The following is a 21700-nucleotide window of genomic DNA, read 5'->3' as shown; positions in this document are numbered from 1 at the left end:
ACACCTTTATCTTTCAGTGAGTCAGCCAAGATATTTTGCCCATGACAGAGTTCGTCAATAGAGATTCAGGTGAACTAAGTCCCAAAATTTCTCCAGGGCTCTCCCTCTGCATGCACTTTGCAAAAACATGAATAGCTAATCTTTGAGTTGGCTGTGATGGCCGAGTGGTTAAGGCGTTGGATTTGAAATCTAATGGGGTTTCCCCGCACAGGTTCAAATCCTGTTCACAGCGTATTGTTTTAACATGACAAAAACATTAGAATTTGTCAAAAACAGTAAAGCTATATTTATGTTGGTAAAATGGGCCAAATGATATGAAATGGGACAAGTATTCATATTCCAAAATTTGAGTCTCAAAATTGAAACTAAGCAGTATGAAAAATAAAAGAAACATTACTAGATGTTTCCCAGGACATTAATGGTAACATTCACTGATCTCTGGAAACTCTGATCAGAACTGTATTGGTTGCTAAAAATGCTCTACACCAAATTTTTTCAGCAATCAAATGTCAAATAACGTAAATAAACTCGTTACTAAAACACATCAGAGAACCAACAGTGATGGCATACATTTTTTATGATCGCATAGTTAAGACGATGGACTTAAAGTTCACATTCTGTATGAAATCATGTTCACAGTGCAGTGTTTTACCTTTAAAAAACTGGATTTTGCTTGTGAAAGTTTAATGAAAACAAAATATAGAAAAAGGTGGGATTGAGAAAAAAATCAAGAAGATTAATTCCCTGGCAGTGTGCAGTTTCCAACCACAATTGGGACCATGAGAAACATCAGGTGAACAACATCCCTGTAGTCCTCAATATACAAACCAATTATCTCCTTCTACTTGTTAATCTGAGTTCATACCTTTCTCTTTCAGTGAGACAGCCAAGATATTTTGCCCATGACAGAGTTCGTCAATAGAGATTCAGGTGAACTAAGTCCCAAAATTTCTCCAAGGCTCTCCCTCTGCATGCACTTTGCAAAAACATGAATGGCTAATCTTTGAGTTGGCTGTGATGGCCGAGTGGTTAAGGCGTTGGACTTGAAATCCAATGGGGTTTCCCCGCACAGGTTCAAATCCTGTTCACAGCGTAGTGTTTTAACATGACAAAAACATTAGAATTTGTCAAAAACAGTAAAGCTATATTTATGTTGGTAAAATGGGCCAAATGATATGAAATGGGACAAGTATTCATATTCCAAAATTTGAGTCTCAAAATTGAAACTAAGCAGTATGAAAAATAAAAGAAACATTACTAGATGTTTCCCAGGACATTAATGGTATCATTCACTGATCTCTGGAAACTCTGATCAGAACTGTATTGGTTGCTAAAAATGCTCTACACCAAATTTTTTCAGCAATCAAATGTCAAATAACGTTAATAAACTCGTTACTAAAACACATTGGAGAACCAACAGTGATGGCATACATTTTTTATGATCGCATAGTTAAGACGATGGACTTAAAGTTCACATTCTGTATGAAATCATGTTCACAGTGCAGTGTTTTACCTTTAAAAAATTGGATTTTGCTTGTGAAAGTTTAATGAAAACAAAATATAGAAAAAGGTGGGATTGAGAAAAAAATCAAGAAGATTAATTCCCTGGCAGTGTGCAATTTCCAACCACAATTGGGACCATGAGAAACATCTGGTGAACAACATCCCTGTAGTCCTCAATGTACAAACCAATTATCTCCTTCTACTTGTTAATCTGAGTTCACACCTTTATCTTTCAGTGAGTCAGCCAAGATATTTTGCCCATGACAGAGTTCGTCAATAGAGATTCAGGTGAACTAAGTCCCAAAATTTCTCCAGGGCTCTCCCTCTGCATGCACTTTGCAAAAACATGAATAGCTAATCTTTGAGTTGGCTGTGATGGCCGAGTGGTTAAGGCGTTGGATTTGAAATCTAATGGGGTTTCCCTGCACAGGTTCAAATCCTGTTCACAGCGTAGTGTTTTAACATGACAAAAACATTAGAATTTGTCAAAAACAGTAAAGCTATATTTATGTTGGTAAAATGGGCCAAATGATATGAAATGGGACAAGTATTCATATTCCAAAATTTGAGTCTCAAAATTGAAACTAAGCAGTATGAAAAATAAAAGAAACATTACTAGATGTTTCCCAGGACATTAATGGTATCATTCACTGATCTCTGGAAACTCTGATCAGAACTGTATTGGTTGCTAAAAATGCTCTACACCAAATTTTTTCAGCAATCAAATGTCAAATAACGTTAATAAACTCGTTACTAAAACACATTGGAGAACCAACAGTGATGGCATACATTTTTTATGATCGCATAGTTAAGACGATGGACTTAAAGTTCACATTCTGTATGAAATCATGTTCACAGTGCAGTGTTTTACCTTTAAAAAATTGGATTTTGCTTGTGAAAGTTTAATGAAAACAAAATATAGAAAAAGGTGGGATTAAGAAAAAAATCAAGAAGATTAATTCCTTGGCAGTGTGCAGTTTCTAACCACAATTGGGACCATGAGAAACATCTGGTGAACAACATCCCTGTAGTCCTCAATTTACAAACCAATTATCTCCTTCTACTTGTTAATCTGAGTTCATACCTTTCTCTTTCAGTGAGACAGCCAAGATATTTTGCCCATGACAGAGTTCGTCAATAGAGATTCAGGTGAACTAAGTCCCAAAATTTCTCCAAGGCTCTCCCTCTGCATGCACTTTGCAAAAACATGAATGGCTAATCTTTGAGTTGGCTGTGATGGCCGAGTGGTTAAGGCGTTGGACTTGAAATCCAATGGGGTTTCCCCGCACAGGTTCAAATCCTGTTCACAGCGTAGTGTTTTAACATGACAAAAACATTAGAATTTGTCAAAAACAGTAAAGCTATATTTATGTTGGTAAAATGGGCCAAATGATATGAAATGGGACAAGTATTCATATTCCAAAATTTGAGTCTCAAAATTGAAACTAAGCAGTATGAAAAATAAAAGAAACATTACTAGATGTTTCCCAGGACATTAATGGTATCATTCACTGATCTCTGGAAACTCTGATCAGAACTGTATTGGTTGCTAAAAATGCTCTACACCAAATTTTTTCAGCAATCAAATGTCAAATAACGTTAATAAACTCGTTACTAAAACACATTGGAGAACCAACAGTGATGGCATACATTTTTTATGATCGCATAGTTAAGACGATGGACTTAAAGTTCACATTCTGTATGAAATCATGTTCACAGTGCAGTGTTTTACCTTTAAAAAATTGGATTTTGCTTGTGAAAGTTTAATGAAAACAAAATATAGAAAAAGGTGGGATTAAGAAAAAAATCAAGAAGATTAATTCCTTGGCAGTGTGCAGTTTCTAACCACAATTGGGACCATGAGAAACATCTGGTGAACAACATCCCTGTAGTCCTCAATTTACAAACCAATTATCTCCTTCTACTTGTTAATCTGAGTTCATACCTTTCTCTTTCAGTGAGACAGCCAAGATATTTTGCCCATGACAGAGTTCGTCAATAGAGATTCAGGTGAACTAAGTCCCAAAATTTCTCCAAGGCTCTCCCTCTGCATGCACTTTGCAAAAACATGAATGGCTAATCTTTGAGTTGGCTGTGATGGCCGAGTGGTTAAGGCATTGGACTTGAAATCCAATGGGGTTTCCCCGCACAGGTTCAAATCCTGTTCACAGCGTAGTGTTTTAACATGACAAAAACATTAGAATTTGTCAAAAACAGTAAAGCTATATTTATGTTGGTAAAATGGGCCAAATGATATGAAATGGGACAAGTATTCATATTCCAAAATTTGAGTCTCAAAATTGAAACTAAGCAGTATGAAAAATAAAAGAAACATTACTAGATGTTTCCCAGGACATTAATGGTATCATTCACTGATCTCTGGAAACTCTGATCAGAACTGTATTGGTTGCTAAAAATGCTCTACACCAAATTTTTTCAGCAATCAAATGTCAAATAACATTAATAAACTCGTTACTAAAACACATTGGAGAACCAACAGTGATGGCATACATTTTTTATGATCGCATAGTTAAGACGATGGACTTAAAGTTCACATTCTGTATGAAATCATGTTCACAGTGCAGTGTGTTACCTTTAAAAAATTGGATTTTGCTTGTGAAAGTTTAATGAAAACAAAATATAGAAAAAGGTGGGATTGAGAAAAAAATCAAGAAGATTAATTCCCTGGCAGTGTGCAATTTCCAACCACAATTGGGACCATGAGAAACATCTGGTGAACAACATCCCTGTAGTCCTCAATGTACAAACCAATTATCTCCTTCTACTTGTTAATCTGAGTTCACACCTTTATCTTTCAGTGAGTCAGCCAAGATATTTTGCCCATGACAGAGTTCGTCAATAGAGATTCAGGTGAACTAAGTCCCAAAATTTCTCCAGGGCTCTCCCTCTGCATGCACTTTGCAAAAACATGAATAGCTAATCTTTGAGTTGGCTGTGATGGCCGAGTGGTTAAGGCGTTGGATTTGAAATCTAATGGGGTTTCCCCGCACAGGTTCAAATCCTGTTCACAGCGTATTGTTTTAACATGACAAAAACATTAGAATTTGTCAAAAACAGTAAAGCTATATTTATGTTGGTAAAATGGGCCAAATGATATGAAATGGGACAAGTATTCATATTCCAAAATTTGAGTCTCAAAATTGAAACTAAGCAGTATGAAAAATAAAAGAAACATTACTAGATGTTTCCCAGGACATTAATGGTAACATTCACTGATCTCTGGAAACTCTGATCAGAACTGTATTGGTTGCTAAAAATGCTCTACACCAAATTTTTTCAGCAATCAAATGTCAAATAACGTAAATAAACTCGTTACTAAAACACATCAGAGAACCAACAGTGATGGCATACATTTTTTATGATCGCATAGTTAAGACGATGGACTTAAAGTTCACATTCTGTATGAAATCATGTTCACAGTGCAGTGTTTTACCTTTAAAAAACTGGATTTTGCTTGTGAAAGTTTAATGAAAACAAAATATAGAAAAAGGTGGGATTGAGAAAAAAATCAAGAAGATTAATTCCCTGGCAGTGTGCAGTTTCCAACCACAATTGGGACCATGAGAAACATCAGGTGAACAACATCCCTGTAGTCCTCAATATACAAACCAATTATCTCCTTCTACTTGTTAATCTGAGTTCATACCTTTCTCTTTCAGTGAGACAGCCAAGATATTTTGCCCATGACAGAGTTCGTCAATAGAGATTCAGGTGAACTAAGTCCCAAAATTTCTCCAAGGCTCTCCCTCTGCATGCACTTTGCAAAAACATGAATGGCTAATCTTTGAGTTGGCTGTGATGGCCGAGTGGTTAAGGCGTTGGACTTGAAATCCAATGGGGTTTCCCCGCACAGGTTCAAATCCTGTTCACAGCGTAGTGTTTTAACATGACAAAAACATTAGAATTTGTCAAAAACAGTAAAGCTATATTTATGTTGGTAAAATGGGCCAAATGATATGAAATGGGACAAGTATTCATATTCCAAAATTTGAGTCTCAAAATTGAAACTAAGCAGTATGAAAAATAAAAGAAACATTACTAGATGTTTCCCAGGACATTAATGGTATCATTCACTGATCTCTGGAAACTCTGATCAGAACTGTATTGGTTGCTAAAAATGCTCTACACCAAATTTTTTCAGCAATCAAATGTCAAATAACGTTAATAAACTCGTTACTAAAACACATTGGAGAACCAACAGTGATGGCATACATTTTTTATGATCGCATAGTTAAGACGATGGACTTAAAGTTCACATTCTGTATGAAATCATGTTCACAGTGCAGTGTTTTACCTTTAAAAAATTGGATTTTGCTTGTGAAAGTTTAATGAAAACAAAATATAGAAAAAGGTGGGATTAAGAAAAAAATCAAGAAGATTAATTCCTTGGCAGTGTGCAGTTTCTAACCACAATTGGGACCATGAGAAACATCTGGTGAACAACATCCCTGTAGTCCTCAATTTACAAACCAATTATCTCCTTCTACTTGTTAATCTGAGTTCATACCTTTCTCTTTCAGTGAGACAGCCAAGATATTTTGCCCATGACAGAGTTCGTCAATAGAGATTCAGGTGAACTAAGTCCCAAAATTTCTCCAAGGCTCTCCCTCTGCATGCACTTTGCAAAAACATGAATAGCTAATCTTTGAGTTGGCTGTGATGGCCGAGTGGTTAAGGCGCTGGACTTGAAATCCAATGGGGTTTCCCCGCACAGGTTCAAATCCTGTTCACAGCGTAGTGTTTTAACATGACAAAAACATTAGAATTTGTCAAAATCAGTAAAGCTATATTTATATTGGTAAAATGGGCCAAATGATATGAAATGGGACAAATATTCATATTCCAAAATTTGAGTCTCAAAATTGAAACTAAGCAGTATGAAAACTAAAAGAAACATTACTAGATGTTTCCCAGGACATTAATGGTATCATTCACTGATCCCTGGAAACTCTGATCAGAACTGTATTGGTTGCTAAAAATGCTCTACACCAAATTTTTTCAGCAATCAAATGTCAAATAACGTAAATAAACTCGTTACTAAAACACATCGGAGAACCAACAGTGATGGCATACATTTTTTATGATCACATAGTTAAGACGATGGACTTAAAGTTCACATTCTGTATGAAATCATGTTCACAGTGCAGTGTTTTACCTTTAAAAAATTGGATTTCACAGTGCAGTGTTTTACCTTTAAAAAATTGGATTTTGCTTGTGAAAGTTTAATGAAAACAAAATATAGAAAAAGGTGGGATTAAGAAAAAAATCAAGAAGATTAATTCCTTGGCAGTGTGCAGTTTCTAACCACAATTGGGACCATGAGAAACATCTGGTGAACAACATCCCTGTAGTCCTCAATTTACAAACCAATTATCTCCTTCTACTTGTTAATCTGAGTTCATACCTTTCTCTTTCAGTGAGACAGCCAAGATATTTTGCCCATGACAGAGTTCGTCAATAGAGATTCAGGTGAACTAAGTCCCAAAATTTCTCCAAGGCTCTCCCTCTGCATGCACTTTGCAAAAACATGAATAGCTAATCTTTGAGTTGGCTGTGATGGCCGAGTGGTTAAGGCGCTGGACTTGAAATCCAATGGGGTTTCCCCGCACAGGTTCAAATCCTGTTCACAGCGTAGTGTTTTAACATGACAAAAACATTAGAATTTGTCAAAATCAGTAAAGCTATATTTATATTGGTAAAATGGGCCAAATGATATGAAATGGGACAAATATTCATATTCCAAAATTTGAGTCTCAAAATTGAAACTAAGCAGTATGAAAACTAAAAGAAACATTACTAGATGTTTCCCAGGACATTAATGGTATCATTCACTGATCCCTGGAAACTCTGATCAGAACTGTATTGGTTGCTAAAAATGCTCTACACCAAATTTTTTCAGCAATCAAATGTCAAATAACGTAAATAAACTCGTTACTAAAACACATCGGAGAACCAACAGTGATGGCATACATTTTTTATGATCACATAGTTAAGACGATGGACTTAAAGTTCACATTCTGTATGAAATCATGTTCACAGTGCAGTGTTTTACCTTTAAAAAATTGGATTTCACAGTGCAGTGTTTTACCTTTAAAAAATTGGATTTTGCTTGTGAAAGTTTAATGAAAACAAAATATAGAAAAAGGTGGGATTGAGAAAAAAATCAAGAAGATTAATTCCCTGGCAGTGTGCAATTTCCAACCACAATTGGGACCATGAGAAACATCTGGTGAACAACATCCCTGTAGTCCTCAATGTACAAACCAATTATCTCCTTCTACTTGTTAATCTGAGTTCACACCTTTATCTTTCAGTGAGTCAGCCAAGATATTTTGCCCATGACAGAGTTCGTCAATAGAGATTCAGGTGAACTAAGTCCCAAAATTTCTCCAGGGCTCTCCCTCTGCATGCACTTTGCAAAAACATGAATAGCTAATCTTTGAGTTGGCTGTGATGGCCGAGTGGTTAAGGCGTTGGATTTGAAATCTAATGGGGTTTCCCTGCACAGGTTCAAATCCTGTTCACAGCGTATTGTTTTAACATGACAAAAACATTAGAATTTGTCAAAAACAGTAAAGCTATATTTATGTTGGTAAAATGGGCCAAATGATATGAAATGGGACAAGTATTCATATTCCAAAATTTGAGTCTCAAAATTGAAACTAAGCAGTATGAAAAATAAAAGAAACATTACTAGATGTTTCCCAGGACATTAATGGTAACATTCACTGATCTCTGGAAACTCTGATCAGAACTGTATTGGTTGCTAAAAATGCTCTACACCAAATTTTTTCAGCAATCAAATGTCAAATAACGTTAATAAACTCGTTACTAAAACACATTGGAGAACCAACAGTGATGGCATACATTTTTTATGATCGCATAGTTAAGACGATGGACTTAAAGTTCACATTCTGTATGAAATCATGTTCACAGTGCAGTGTGTTACCTTTAAAAAATTGGATTTTGCTTGTGAAAGTTTAATGAAAACAAAATATAGAAAAAGGTGGGATTGAGAAAAAAATCAAGAAGATTAATTCCCTGGCAGTGTGCAATTTCCAACCACAATTGGGACCATGAGAAACATCTGGTGAACAACATCCCTGTAGTCCTCAATGTACAAACCAATTATCTCCTTCTACTTGTTAATCTGAGTTCACACCTTTATCTTTCAGTGAGTCAGCCAAGATATTTTGCCCATGACAGAGTTCGTCAATAGAGATTCAGGTGAACTAAGTCCCAAAATTTCTCCAGGGCTCTCCCTCTGCATGCACTTTGCAAAAACATGAATAGCTAATCTTTGAGTTGGCTGTGATGGCCGAGTGGTTAAGGCGTTGGATTTGAAATCTAATGGGGTTTCCCTGCACAGGTTCAAATCCTGTTCACAGCGTAGTGTTTTAACATGACAAAAACATTAGAATTTGTCAAAAACAGTAAAGCTATATTTATGTTGGTAAAATGGGCCAAATGATATGAAATGGGACAAGTATTCATATTCCAAAATTTGAGTCTCAAAATTGAAACTAAGCAGTATGAAAAATAAAAGAAACATTACTAGATGTTTCCCAGGACATTAATGGTAACATTCACTGATCTCTGGAAACTCTGATCAGAACTGTATTGGTTGCTAAAAATGCTCTACACCAAATTTTTTCAGCAATCAAATGTCAAATAACGTAAATAAACTCGTTACTAAAACACATCAGAGAACCAACAGTGATGGCATACATTTTTTATGATCGCATAGTTAAGACGATGGACTTAAAGTTCACATTCTGTATGAAATCATGTTCACAGTGCAGTGTTTTACCTTTAAAAAACTGGATTTTGCTTGTGAAAGTTTAATGAAAACAAAATATAGAAAAAGGTGGGATTGAGAAAAAAATCAAGAAGATTAATTCCCTGGCAGTGTGCAGTTTCCAACCACAATTGGGACCATGAGAAACATCAGGTGAACAACATCCCTGTAGTCCTCAATATACAAACCAATTATCTCCTTCTACTTGTTAATCTGAGTTCATACCTTTCAATATTCATATTCCAAAATTTGAGTCTCAAAATTGAAACTAAGCAGTATGAAAAATAAAAGAAACATTACTAGATGTTTCCCAGGACATTAATGGTATCATTCACTGATCTCTGGAAACTCTGATCAGAACTGTATTGGTTGCTAAAAATGCTCTACACCAAATTTTTTCAGCAATCAAATGTCAAATAACATTAATAAACTCGTTACTAAAACACATTGGAGAACCAACAGTGATGGCATACATTTTTTATGATCGCATAGTTAAGACGATGGACTTAAAGTTCACATTCTGTATGAAATCATGTTCACAGTGCAGTGTGTTACCTTTAAAAAATTGGATTTTGCTTGTGAAAGTTTAATGAAAACAAAATATAGAAAAAGGTGGGATTGAGAAAAAAATCAAGAAGATTAATTCCCTGGCAGTGTGCAATTTCCAACCACAATTGGGACCATGAGAAACATCTGGTGAACAACATCCCTGTAGTCCTCAATGTACAAACCAATTATCTCCTTCTACTTGTTAATCTGAGTTCACACCTTTATCTTTCAGTGAGTCAGCCAAGATATTTTGCCCATGACAGAGTTCGTCAATAGAGATTCAGGTGAACTAAGTCCCAAAATTTCTCCAGGGCTCTCCCTCTGCATGCACTTTGCAAAAACATGAATAGCTAATCTTTGAGTTGGCTGTGATGGCCGAGTGGTTAAGGCGTTGGATTTGAAATCTAATGGGGTTTCCCTGCACAGGTTCAAATCCTGTTCACAGCGTATTGTTTTAACATGACAAAAACATTAGAATTTGTCAAAAACAGTAAAGCTATATTTATGTTGGTAAAATGGGCCAAATGATATGAAATGGGACAAGTATTCATATTCCAAAATTTGAGTCTCAAAATTGAAACTAAGCAGTATGAAAAATAAAAGAAACATTACTAGATGTTTCCCAGGACATTAATGGTAACATTCACTGATCTCTGGAAACTCTGATCAGAACTGTATTGGTTGCTAAAAATGCTCTACACCAAATTTTTTCAGCAATCAAATGTCAAATAACGTAAATAAACTCGTTACTAAAACACATCAGAGAACCAACAGTGATGGCATACATTTTTTATGATCGCATAGTTAAGACGATGGACTTAAAGTTCACATTCTGTATGAAATCATGTTCACAGTGCAGTGTTTTACCTTTAAAAAACTGGATTTTGCTTGTGAAAGTTTAATGAAAACAAAATATAGAAAAAGGTGGGATTGAGAAAAAAATCAAGAAGATTAATTCCCTGGCAGTGTGCAGTTTCCAACCACAATTGGGACCATGAGAAACATCAGGTGAACAACATCCCTGTAGTCCTCAATATACAAACCAATTATCTCCTTCTACTTGTTAATCTGAGTTCATACCTTTCTCTTTCAGTGAGACAGCCAAGATATTTTGCCCATGACAGAGTTCGTCAATAGAGATTCAGGTGAACTAAGTCCCAAAATTTCTCCAAGGCTCTCCCTCTGCATGCACTTTGCAAAAACATGAATGGCTAATCTTTGAGTTGGCTGTGATGGCCGAGTGGTTAAGGCGTTGGACTTGAAATCCAATGGGGTTTCCCCGCACAGGTTCAAATCCTGTTCACAGCGTAGTGTTTTAACATGACAAAAACATTAGAATTTGTCAAAAACAGTAAAGCTATATTTATGTTGGTAAAATGGGCCAAATGATATGAAATGGGACAAGTATTCATATTCCAAAATTTGAGTCTCAAAATTGAAACTAAGCAGTATGAAAAATAAAAGAAACATTACTAGATGTTTCCCAGGACATTAATGGTATCATTCACTGATCTCTGGAAACTCTGATCAGAACTGTATTGGTTGCTAAAAATGCTCTACACCAAATTTTTTCAGCAATCAAATGTCAAATAACGTTAATAAACTCGTTACTAAAACACATTGGAGAACCAACAGTGATGGCATACATTTTTTATGATCGCATAGTTAAGACGATGGACTTAAAGTTCACATTCTGTATGAAATCATGTTCACAGTGCAGTGTTTTACCTTTAAAAAATTGGATTTTGCTTGTGAAAGTTTAATGAAAACAAAATATAGAAAAAGGTGGGATTAAGAAAAAAATCAAGAAGATTAATTCCTTGGCAGTGTGCAGTTTCTAACCACAATTGGGACCATGAGAAACATCTGGTGAACAACATCCCTGTAGTCCTCAATTTACAAACCAATTATCTCCTTCTACTTGTTAATCTGAGTTCATACCTTTCTCTTTCAGTGAGACAGCCAAGATATTTTGCCCATGACAGAGTTCGTCAATAGAGATTCAGGTGAACTAAGTCCCAAAATTTCTCCAAGGCTCTCCCTCTGCATGCACTTTGCAAAAACATGAATAGCTAATCTTTGAGTTGGCTGTGATGGCCGAGTGGTTAAGGCGTTGGATTTGAAATCTAATGGGCTTTCCCTGCACAGGTTCAAATCCTGTTCACAGCGTATTGTTTTAACATGACAAAAACATTAGAATTTGTCAAAAACAGTAAAGCTATATTTATGTTGGTAAAATGGGCCAAATGATATGAAATGGGACAAGTATTCATATTCCAAAATTTGAGTCTCAAAATTGAAACTAAGCAGTATGAAAAATAAAAGAAACATTACTAGATGTTTCCCAGGACATTAATGGTAACATTCACTGATCTCTGGAAACTCTGATCAGAACTGTATTGGTTGCTAAAAATGCTCTACACCAAATTTTTTCAGCAATCAAATGTCAAATAACGTTAATAAACTCGTTACTAAAACACATTGGAGAACCAACAGTGATGGCATACATTTTTTATGATCGCATAGTTAAGACGATGGACTTAAAGTTCACATTCTGTATGAAATCATGTTCACAGTGCAGTGTTTTACCTTTAAAAAATTGGATTTTGCTTGTGAAAGTTTAATGAAAACAAAATATAGAAAAAGGTGGGATTAAGAAAAAAATCAAGAAGATTAATTCCTTGGCAGTGTGCAGTTTCTAACCACAATTGGGACCATGAGAAACATCTGGTGAACAACATCCCTGTAGTCCTCAATTTACAAACCAATTATCTCCTTCTACTTGTTAATCTGAGTTCATACCTTTCTCTTTCAGTGAGACAGCCAAGATATTTTGCCCATGACAGAGTTCGTCAATAGAGATTCAGGTGAACTAAGTCCCAAAATTTCTCCAAGGCTCTCCCTCTGCATGCACTTTGCAAAAACATGAATGGCTAATCTTTGAGTTGGCTGTGATGGCCGAGTGGTTAAGGCGTTGGACTTGAAATCCAATGGGGTTTCCCCGCACAGGTTCAAATCCTGTTCACAGCGTATTGTTTTAACATGACAAAAACATTAGAATTTGTCAAAAACAGTAAAGCTATATTTATGTTGGTAAAATGGGCCAAATGATATGAAATGGGACAAGTATTCATATTCCAAAATTTGAGTCTCAAAATTGAAACTAAGCAGTATGAAAAATAAAAGAAACATTACTAGATGTTTCCCAGGACATTAATGGTATCATTCACTGATCCCTGGAAACTCTGATCAGAACTGTATTGGTTGCTAAAAATGCTCTACACCAAATTTTTTCAGCAATCAAATGTCAAATAACGTAAATAAACTCGTTACTAAAACACATCAGAGAACCAACAGTGATGGCATACATTTTTTTTGATCACATAGTTAAGACGATGGACTTAAAGTTCACATTCTGTATGAAATCATGTTCACAGTGCAGTGTTTTACCTTTAAAAAATTGGATTTCACAGTGCAGTGTTTTACCTTTAAAAAATTGGATTTTGCTTGTGAAAGTTTAATGAAAACAAAATATAGAAAAAGGTGGGATTGAGAAAAAAATCAAGAAGATTAATTCCCTGGCAGTGTGCAATTTCCAACCACAATTGGGACCATGAGAAACATCTGGTGAACAACATCCCTGTAGTCCTCAATGTACAAACCAATTATCTCCTTCTACTTGTTAATCTGAGTTCACACCTTTATCTTTCAGTGAGTCAGCCAAGATATTTTGCCCATGACAGAGTTCGTCAATAGAGATTCAGGTGAACTAAGTCCCAAAATTTCTCCAGGGCTCTCCCTCTGCATGCACTTTGCAAAAACATGAATAGCTAATCTTTGAGTTGGCTGTGATGGCCGAGTGGTTAAGGCGTTGGATTTGAAATCTAATGGGGTTTCCCTGCACAGGTTCAAATCCTGTTCACAGCGTATTGTTTTAACATGACAAAAACATTAGAATTTGTCAAAAACAGTAAAGCTATATTTATGTTGGTAAAATGGGCCAAATGATATGAAATGGGACAAGTATTCATATTCCAAAATTTGAGTCTCAAAATTGAAACTAAGCAGTATGAAAAATAAAAGAAACATTACTAGATGTTTCCCAGGACATTAATGGTAACATTCACTGATCTCTGGAAACTCTGATCAGAACTGTATTGGTTGCTAAAAATGCTCTACACCAAATTTTTTCAGCAATCAAATGTCAAATAACATTAATAAACTCGTTACTAAAACACATTGGAGAACCAACAGTGATGGCATACATTTTTTATGATCGCATAGTTAAGACGATGGACTTAAAGTTCACATTCTGTATGAAATCATGTTCACAGTGCAGTGTTTTACCTTTAAAAAATTGTATTTTGCTTGTGAAAGTTTAATGAAAACAAAATATAGAAAAAGGTGGGATTAAGAAAAAAATCAAGAAGATTAATTCCCTGGCAGTGTGCAGTTTCCAACCACAATTGGGACCATGAGAAACATCTGGTGAACAACATCCCTGTAGTCCTCAATGTACAAACCAATTATCTCCTTCTACTTGTTAGGCCGGCGTCACACTCGGCGTAAGACAATACGCCACGTATTTTACGGCCGTAATACGGTGAAATGTTCCCAAAATAGTGATCCGTAGTCAGGGTGTGTCAGCGTATTTTGCGCATGGCATCCTCCGTATGTAATCCGTATGGCATCCGTACTGCGAGATTTTTGCGCAGGCTTGCAAAACCGACATCTAATGGATTTATGTGCTCAAATGTTCATTAAAACATATATACAGTATATATATATATATATATGTCATTGTGACACATATATATATATTCTGTATTTAGATTTCATTCAGCGCGATATCTGTGAACAGCCGGTAATTCAATTGCCGGCTTTTCATTTCTCCTGCACAAACCCGACATGATATGAGACATGGTTTACATATAGTAAACCATCTCATATCCCCTTTTTTTTTGCATATTCCACACTACTAATGTTAGTAGTGTGCATGTGCAAAATTTCAGCGCTGTAGCTGCTAAAATAAAGGGTTAAATGGCGGAAAAAATTGGCGTGGGCTCCCGCGCAATTTTCTCCGCCAGAGCGGTAAAGCCAGTGACTGAGGGCAGATATTAATAGCCAGGAGAGGGTCCATGGTTATTGGCCCCCCCGTGGCTAAAAACATCTGCCCCCAGCCACCCCAGAAAAGGCACATCTGGAAGATGCGCCTATTCTGGCACTTGGCCACTCTCTTCCCACTCCCTGTAGCGGTGGGATATGGGGTAATGAAGGGTTAATGCCACCTTGCTATTGGAAGGTGACATTAAGCCAGATTAATGATGGAGAGGCGTCAATTATGACACCTATCCATTATTAATCCAATTGTAGGAAAGGGTTAAAAAACACACACACACATGAGTGAAAAGTATTTTAATGAAATAAACACAGCGGTTGTTGTAATAATTTATTGTTCTCTCAAATCCATTTGCAGTCCCTCGCTTGGCAACATAATAAACGCACAAGATACATACCTTCTGCTGTCAGATCAGGTCCAACGATGTAATCCATCTGAAGGGGTTAACTAATATTACAAGCAGGAGCCCTGCAAATGCAGCTGTGCTCCGTGCTTGTAATTCCCCTGCGAATGAATGAAATGTAGGTCATTGACCTACATTTCATTCATTCGCGGTGATGCGCCCCCTGGTGGATGTCCTCATATGACCTGGAGCGTGGGAAAAAGTTCATGAGAACATCCACCAGAGGGCGCCTCACCGCGAATGAATGAAATGTAGGTCAATGACCTACATTTCATTCATTCGCAGGGGAATTACAAGCACGGAGCACAGCTGCATTTGCAGGGCTCCTGCTTGTAATATTAGTTAACCCCTTCAGATGGATTACATCGTTGGACCTGATCTGACAGCAGAAGGTATGTATCTTGTGCGTTTATTATGTTGCCAAGCGAGGGACTGCAAATGGATTTGAGAGAACAATAAATTATTACAACAACCGCTGTGTTTATTTCATTAAAATACTTTTCACTCATGTGTGTGTGTGTGTTTTTTAACCCTTTCCTACAATTGGATTAATAATGGATAGGTGTCATAATTGACGCCTCTCCATCATTAATCTGGCTTAATGTCACCTTCCAATAGCAAGGTGGCATTAACCCTTCATTACCCCATATCCCACCGCTACAGGGAGTGGGAAGAGAGTGGCCAAGTGCCAGAATAGGCGCATCTTCCAGATGTGCCTTTTCTGGGGTGGCTGGGGGCAGATGTTTTTAGCCACGGGGGGGCCAATAACCATGGACCCTCTCCTGGCTATTAATATCTGCCCTCAGTCACTGGCTTTACCGCTCTGGCGGAGAAAATTGCGCGGGAGCCCACGCCAATTTTTTCCGCCATTTAACCCTTTATTTTAGCAGCTACAGCGCTGAAATTTTGCACATACACACTACTAACATTAGTAGTGTGGAATATGCAAAAAAAAGGGGGATATGAGATGGTTTACTGTATGTAAACCATGTCTCATATCCTGTCGGGTTTGTGCAGGAGAAATGAAAAGCCGGCAATTGAATTACCGACTTTTCACTAACAGCGCTGCGTATTTCTCGCAAGTCACACTGCTGGTCCGTGTGGAATCCGTATTTTTCTCGCCCCCATAGACTTTCATTGGCGATTTTTTTGCGCAGTACGCTGACAAACGCAGCATGCTGCGATTTTGTACGGCCGTAGAAAGCCGTATAATACTGAACCGTAATATACGGCTAATAGGAGCAGCCCCATTGAGAATAATTGTGCCGTATGTTATGCGAGTTTTACGGACGTAGTTTCTGCGCTCTTACGTCCGTAAAACTCGCCAGTGTGACGCCGGCCTTAATCTGAGTTCACACCTTTCTCTGTCAGTGAGTCAGCCAAGATATTTTGCCCATGACAGAGTTCGTCAATAGAGATTCAGGTGAACTAAGTCCCAAAATTTCTCCAAGGCTCTCCCTCTGCATGCACTTTGCAAAAACATGAATGGCTAATCTTTGAGTTGGCTGTGATGGCCGAGTGGTTAAGGCGTTGGACTTGAAATCCAATGGGGTTTCCCCGCACAGGTTCAAATCCTGTTCACAGCGTAGTGTTTTAACATGACAAAAACATTAGAATTTGTCAAAAACAGTAAAGCTATATTTATATTGGTAAAATGGGCCAAATGATATGAAATGGGACAAGTATTCATATTCCAAAATTTGAGTCTCAAAATTGAAACTAAGCAGTATGAAAAATAAAAGAAACATTACTAGATGTTTCCCAGGACATTAATGGTATCATTCACTGATCTCTGGAAACACTGATCAGAGCTGTATTGGTTGCTAAAAATGCTCTACACCAAATTTTTTCAGCAATCAAATGTCAAATAACGTTAATAAACTCGTTACTAAAACACATTGGAGAACCAACAGTGATGGCATACATTTTTTATGATCGCATAGTTAAGACGATGGACTTAAAGTTCACATTCTGTATGAAATCATGTTCACAGTGCAGTGTTTTACCTTTAAAAAATTGGATTTTGCTTGTGAAAGTTTAATGAAAACAAAATATAGAAAAAGGTGGGATTAAGAAAAAAATCAAGAAGATTAATTCCCTGGCAGTGTGCAGTTTCCAACCACAATTGGGACCATGAGAAACATCTGGAGAACAACATCCCCGTATGAATGGCTAATCTTTGAGTTAGAGTTGGCTGTGATGGCCGAGTGGTTAAGGCGTTGGACTTGAAATCCAACGGGGTTTCCCCGCACAGGTTCAAATCCTGTTCACAGCGTAGTGTTTTAACATGACAAAAACATTAGAATTTGTCAAAAACAGTAAAGCTATATTTATGTTGGTAAAATGGGCCAAATGATATGAATATGAATGAATATTTATGTTGGTAAAATGGGCCAAATGATATGAAATGGGACAAGTATTCATATTCCAAAATTTGAGTCTCAAAATTGAAACTAAGCAGTATGAAAACTAAACGAAACATTACTAGATGTTTCCCAGGACATTAATGGTATCATTCACTGATCTCTGGAAACTCTGATCAGAACTGTATTGGTTGCTAAAAATGCTCTACACCAAATTTTTTCAGCAATCAAATGTCAAATAACGTAAATAAACTCTTTACTAAAACACATCAGAGAACCAACAGTGATGGCATACATTTTTTATGATCGCATAGTTAAGACGATGGACTTAAAGTTTACATTCTGAATGAAATCATTTTCACAGTGCAGTGTTTTACCTTTAAAAAATTGGATTTTGCTTGTGAAAGTTTAATGAAAACAAAATATAGAAAAAGGTGGGATTCAGAAAAAAATCAAGAAGATTAATTCCCTGGCAGTGTGCAGTTTCCAACCACAATTGGGACCATGAGAAACATCTGGTGAACATCATCCCTGTATGAATGGCTAATTTTTGAGTTAGAGTTGGCTGTGATGGCCGAGTGGTTAAGGCGTTGGACTTGAAATCCAATGGGGTTTCACCGCACAGGTTCAAATCCTGTTCACAGCGTAGTGTTTAAACATGACAAAAACATTAGAATTTGTCAAAAACAGTAAAGCTATATTTATGTTGGTAAAATGGGCCAAATGATATGAAATGGGACAAGTATTCATATTCCAAAATTTGAGTCTCAAAATTGAAACTAAGCAGTATGAAAACTAAACGAAACATTACTAGATGTTTCCCAGGACATTAATGGTATCATTCACTGATCTCTGGAAACTCTGATCAGAACTGTATTGGTTGCTAAAAATGCTCTACACCAAATTTTTTCAGCAATCAAATGTCAAATAACGTTAATAAACTCGTTACTAAAACACATTGGAGAACCAACAGTGATGGCATACATTTTTTATGATCGCATAGTTAAGACGATGGACTTAAAGTTCACATTCTGTATGAAATCATGTTCACAGTGCAGTGTTTTACCTTTAAAAAATTGGATTTTGCTTGTGAAAGTTTAATGAAAACAAAATATAGAAAAAGGTGGGATTGAGAAAAAAATCAAGAAGATTAATTCCCTGGCAGTGTGCAGTTTCCAACCACAATTGGGACCATGAGAAACATCAGGTGAACAACATCCCTGTAGTCCTCAATGTACAAACCAATTATCTCCTTCTACTTGTTAATCTGAGTTCACACCTTTCTCTTTCAGTGAGTCAGCCAAGATATTTTGCCCATGACAGAGTTCGTCAATAGAGATTCAGGTGAACTAAGTCCCAAAATTTCTCCAAGGCTCTCCCTCTGCATGCACTTTGCAAAAACATGAATAGCTAATCTTTGAGTTGGCTGTGATGGCCGAGAGGTTAAGGCGTTGGACTTGAAATCCAATGGCGTTTCCCCGCACAGGTTCAAATCCTGTTCACAGCGTAGTGTTTTAACATGACAAAAACATTAGAATTTGTCAAAAACAGTAAAGCTATATTTATATTGGTAAAATGGGCCAAATGATATGAAATGGGACAAGTATTCATATTCCAAAATTTGAGTCTCAAAATTGAAACTAAGCAGTATGAAAAATAAAAGAAACATTACTAGATGTTTCCCAGGACATTAATGGTATCATTCACTGATCTCTGGAAACACTGATCAGAGCTGTATTGGTTGCTAAAAATGCTCTACACCAAATTTTTTCAGCAATCAAATGTCAAATAACGTTAATAAACTCGTTACTAAAACACATTGGAGAACCAACAGTGATGGCATACATTTTTTATGATCGCATAGTTAAGACGATGGACTTAAAGTTCACATTCTGTATGAAATCATGTTCACAGTGCAGTGTTTTACCTTTAAAAAATTGGATTTTGCTTGTGAAAGTTTAATGAAAACAAAATATAGAAAAAGGTGGGATTAAGAAAAAAATCAAGAAGATTAATTCCCTGGCAGTGTGCAGTTTCCAACCACAATTGGGACCATGAGAAACATCTGGTGAACAACATCCCTGTAGTCCTCAATGTACAAACCAATTACCTCCTTCTACTTGTTAATCTGAGTTCACACCTTTCTCTGTCAGTGAGTCAGCCAAGATATTTTGCCCATGACAGAGTTCGTCAATAGAGATCCAGGTGAACTAAATCCCAAAATTTCTCCAAGGCTCTCCCTCTGCATGCACTTTGGAAAAACATGAATAGCTAAACTTTGAGTTGGCAGTGATGGCCGAGTGGTTAAGGTGTTGGACTTGAAATCCAATGGGGTTTCCCTGCACAGGTTCAAATCCTGTTCACAGCGTAGTGTTTTAACATGACAAAAACATTAGAATTTGTCAAAAACAGTAAAGCTATATTTATATTGGTAAAATGGGCCAAATGATATGAAATGGGACAAGTATTCATATTCCAAAATTTGAGTCTCAAAATTGAAACTAAGCAGTATGAAAACTAAAAGAAACATTACTAGATGTTTCCCAGGACATTAATGGTATCATTCACTGATCCCTGGAAACTCTGATCAGAACTGTATTGGTTGCTAAAAATGCTCTACACCAAATTTTTTCAGCAATCAAATGTCAAATAACGCTAATAAACTCGTTACTAAAACACATCAGAGAACCAACAGTGATGGCATACATTTTTTATGATCGCATAGTTAAGACGATGGACTTAAAGTTCACATTCTGTATGAAATCATGTTCACAGTGCAGTGTTTTACCTTTAAAAAATTGGATTTTGCTTGTGAAAGTTTAATGAAAACAAAATATAGAAAAAGGTGGGATTGAGAAAAAAATCAAGAAGATTAATTCCCTGGCAGTGTGCAATTTCCAACCACAATTGGGACCATGAGAAACATCTGGTGAACAACATCCCTGTAGTCCTCAATGTACAAACCAATTATCTCCTTCTACTTGTTAATCTGAGTTCACACCTTTATCTTTCAGTGAGTCAGCCAAGATATTTTGCCCATGACAGAGTTCGTCAATAGAGATTCAGGTGAACTAAGTCCCAAAATTTCTCCAGGGCTCTCCCTCTGCATGCACTTTGCAAAAGCATGAATAGCTAATCTTCGAGTTGGCTGTGATGGCCGAGTGGTTAAGGCGTTGGATTTGAAATCTAATGGGGCTTCCCCGCACAGGTTCAAATCCTGTTCACAGCGTATTGTTTTAACATGACAAAAACATTAGAATTTGTCAAAAACAGTACAGCTATATTTATATTGGTAAAATGGGCCAAATGATATGAAATGGGACAAGTATTCATATTCCAAAATTTGAGTCTCAAAATTGAAACTAAGCAGTATGAAAACTAAAAGAAACATTACTAGATGTTTCCCAGGACATTAATGGTATCATTCACTGATCTCTGGAAACTCTGATCAGAACTGTATTGGATGCTAAAAATGCTCTACACCAAATTTTTTCAGCAATCAAATGTCAAATAACGTTAATAAACTCGTTACTAAAACACATTGGAGAACCAACAGTGATGGCATACATTTTTTATGATCGCATAGTTAAGACGATGGACTTAAAGTTCACATTCTGTATGAAATCATGTTCACAGTGCAGTGTTTTACCTTTAAAAAATTGGATTTTGCTTGTGAAAGTTTAATGAAAACAAAATATAGAAAAAGGTGGGATTAAGAAAAAAATCAAGAAGATTAATTCCCTGGCAGTGTGCAGTTTCCAACCACAATTGGGACCATGAGAAACATCTGGTGAACAACATCCCTGTAGTCCTCAATGTACAAACCAATTACCTCCTTCTACTTGTTAATCTGAGTTCACACCTTTCTGTGTCAGTGAGTCAGCCAAGATATTTTGCCCATGACAGAGTTCGTCAATAGAGATTCAGGTGAACTAAGTCCCAAA

At 36.6% G+C, this 21700-nt stretch overlaps 22 non-coding genes across 22 annotated transcripts; all 22 read left to right on the top strand.

The window, feature by feature from the left end:
- The first annotated feature begins 150 nt into the window (after positions 1-150).
- Positions 151-232, top strand: TRNAS-UGA (transfer RNA serine (anticodon UGA)). Its single transcript has one exon. It is a non-coding gene; the product is annotated as a tRNA-Ser (tRNA).
- Positions 233-1011: 779 nt separating this feature from the next.
- TRNAS-UGA (transfer RNA serine (anticodon UGA)) lies at positions 1012-1093 on the top strand. Its single transcript has one exon. It is a non-coding gene; the product is annotated as a tRNA-Ser (tRNA).
- A 779-nt stretch (positions 1094-1872) lies between these two features.
- Positions 1873-1954, top strand: TRNAS-UGA (transfer RNA serine (anticodon UGA)). Its single transcript has one exon. It is a non-coding gene; the product is annotated as a tRNA-Ser (tRNA).
- A 779-nt stretch (positions 1955-2733) lies between these two features.
- On the top strand, positions 2734-2815 carry TRNAS-UGA (transfer RNA serine (anticodon UGA)). Its single transcript has one exon. It is a non-coding gene; the product is annotated as a tRNA-Ser (tRNA).
- Positions 2816-3594: 779 nt separating this feature from the next.
- On the top strand, positions 3595-3676 carry TRNAS-UGA (transfer RNA serine (anticodon UGA)). The gene has a single exon. It is a non-coding gene; the product is annotated as a tRNA-Ser (tRNA).
- Positions 3677-4455: 779 nt separating this feature from the next.
- On the top strand, positions 4456-4537 carry TRNAS-UGA (transfer RNA serine (anticodon UGA)). Its single transcript has one exon. It is a non-coding gene; the product is annotated as a tRNA-Ser (tRNA).
- Positions 4538-5316: 779 nt separating this feature from the next.
- TRNAS-UGA (transfer RNA serine (anticodon UGA)) lies at positions 5317-5398 on the top strand. The gene has a single exon. It is a non-coding gene; the product is annotated as a tRNA-Ser (tRNA).
- A 779-nt stretch (positions 5399-6177) lies between these two features.
- Positions 6178-6259, top strand: TRNAS-UGA (transfer RNA serine (anticodon UGA)). Its single transcript has one exon. It is a non-coding gene; the product is annotated as a tRNA-Ser (tRNA).
- Positions 6260-7074: 815 nt separating this feature from the next.
- On the top strand, positions 7075-7156 carry TRNAS-UGA (transfer RNA serine (anticodon UGA)). The gene has a single exon. It is a non-coding gene; the product is annotated as a tRNA-Ser (tRNA).
- Positions 7157-7971: 815 nt separating this feature from the next.
- On the top strand, positions 7972-8053 carry TRNAS-UGA (transfer RNA serine (anticodon UGA)). The gene has a single exon. It is a non-coding gene; the product is annotated as a tRNA-Ser (tRNA).
- A 779-nt stretch (positions 8054-8832) lies between these two features.
- Positions 8833-8914, top strand: TRNAS-UGA (transfer RNA serine (anticodon UGA)). Its single transcript has one exon. It is a non-coding gene; the product is annotated as a tRNA-Ser (tRNA).
- A 1322-nt stretch (positions 8915-10236) lies between these two features.
- Positions 10237-10318, top strand: TRNAS-UGA (transfer RNA serine (anticodon UGA)). Its single transcript has one exon. It is a non-coding gene; the product is annotated as a tRNA-Ser (tRNA).
- A 779-nt stretch (positions 10319-11097) lies between these two features.
- TRNAS-UGA (transfer RNA serine (anticodon UGA)) lies at positions 11098-11179 on the top strand. The gene has a single exon. It is a non-coding gene; the product is annotated as a tRNA-Ser (tRNA).
- A 779-nt stretch (positions 11180-11958) lies between these two features.
- On the top strand, positions 11959-12040 carry TRNAS-UGA (transfer RNA serine (anticodon UGA)). Its single transcript has one exon. It is a non-coding gene; the product is annotated as a tRNA-Ser (tRNA).
- A 779-nt stretch (positions 12041-12819) lies between these two features.
- On the top strand, positions 12820-12901 carry TRNAS-UGA (transfer RNA serine (anticodon UGA)). Its single transcript has one exon. It is a non-coding gene; the product is annotated as a tRNA-Ser (tRNA).
- An 815-nt stretch (positions 12902-13716) lies between these two features.
- Positions 13717-13798, top strand: TRNAS-UGA (transfer RNA serine (anticodon UGA)). Its single transcript has one exon. It is a non-coding gene; the product is annotated as a tRNA-Ser (tRNA).
- Positions 13799-16897: 3099 nt separating this feature from the next.
- TRNAS-UGA (transfer RNA serine (anticodon UGA)) lies at positions 16898-16979 on the top strand. Its single transcript has one exon. It is a non-coding gene; the product is annotated as a tRNA-Ser (tRNA).
- A 607-nt stretch (positions 16980-17586) lies between these two features.
- Positions 17587-17668, top strand: TRNAS-UGA (transfer RNA serine (anticodon UGA)). The gene has a single exon. It is a non-coding gene; the product is annotated as a tRNA-Ser (tRNA).
- A 652-nt stretch (positions 17669-18320) lies between these two features.
- Positions 18321-18402, top strand: TRNAS-UGA (transfer RNA serine (anticodon UGA)). The gene has a single exon. It is a non-coding gene; the product is annotated as a tRNA-Ser (tRNA).
- Positions 18403-19181: 779 nt separating this feature from the next.
- On the top strand, positions 19182-19263 carry TRNAS-UGA (transfer RNA serine (anticodon UGA)). Its single transcript has one exon. It is a non-coding gene; the product is annotated as a tRNA-Ser (tRNA).
- A 779-nt stretch (positions 19264-20042) lies between these two features.
- Positions 20043-20124, top strand: TRNAS-UGA (transfer RNA serine (anticodon UGA)). The gene has a single exon. It is a non-coding gene; the product is annotated as a tRNA-Ser (tRNA).
- A 779-nt stretch (positions 20125-20903) lies between these two features.
- TRNAS-UGA (transfer RNA serine (anticodon UGA)) lies at positions 20904-20985 on the top strand. The gene has a single exon. It is a non-coding gene; the product is annotated as a tRNA-Ser (tRNA).
- The last annotated feature ends 715 nt before the right edge of the window (positions 20986-21700 follow it).

The sequence above is a fragment of the Ranitomeya variabilis genome, chromosome 5 (assembly GCF_051348905.1).
Source record: "Ranitomeya variabilis isolate aRanVar5 chromosome 5, aRanVar5.hap1, whole genome shotgun sequence".
In the NCBI taxonomy this organism is placed as follows: Eukaryota; Metazoa; Chordata; class Amphibia; order Anura; family Dendrobatidae; genus Ranitomeya; species Ranitomeya variabilis.
This window is presented reverse-complemented; position numbering and strand designations above follow the sequence as displayed.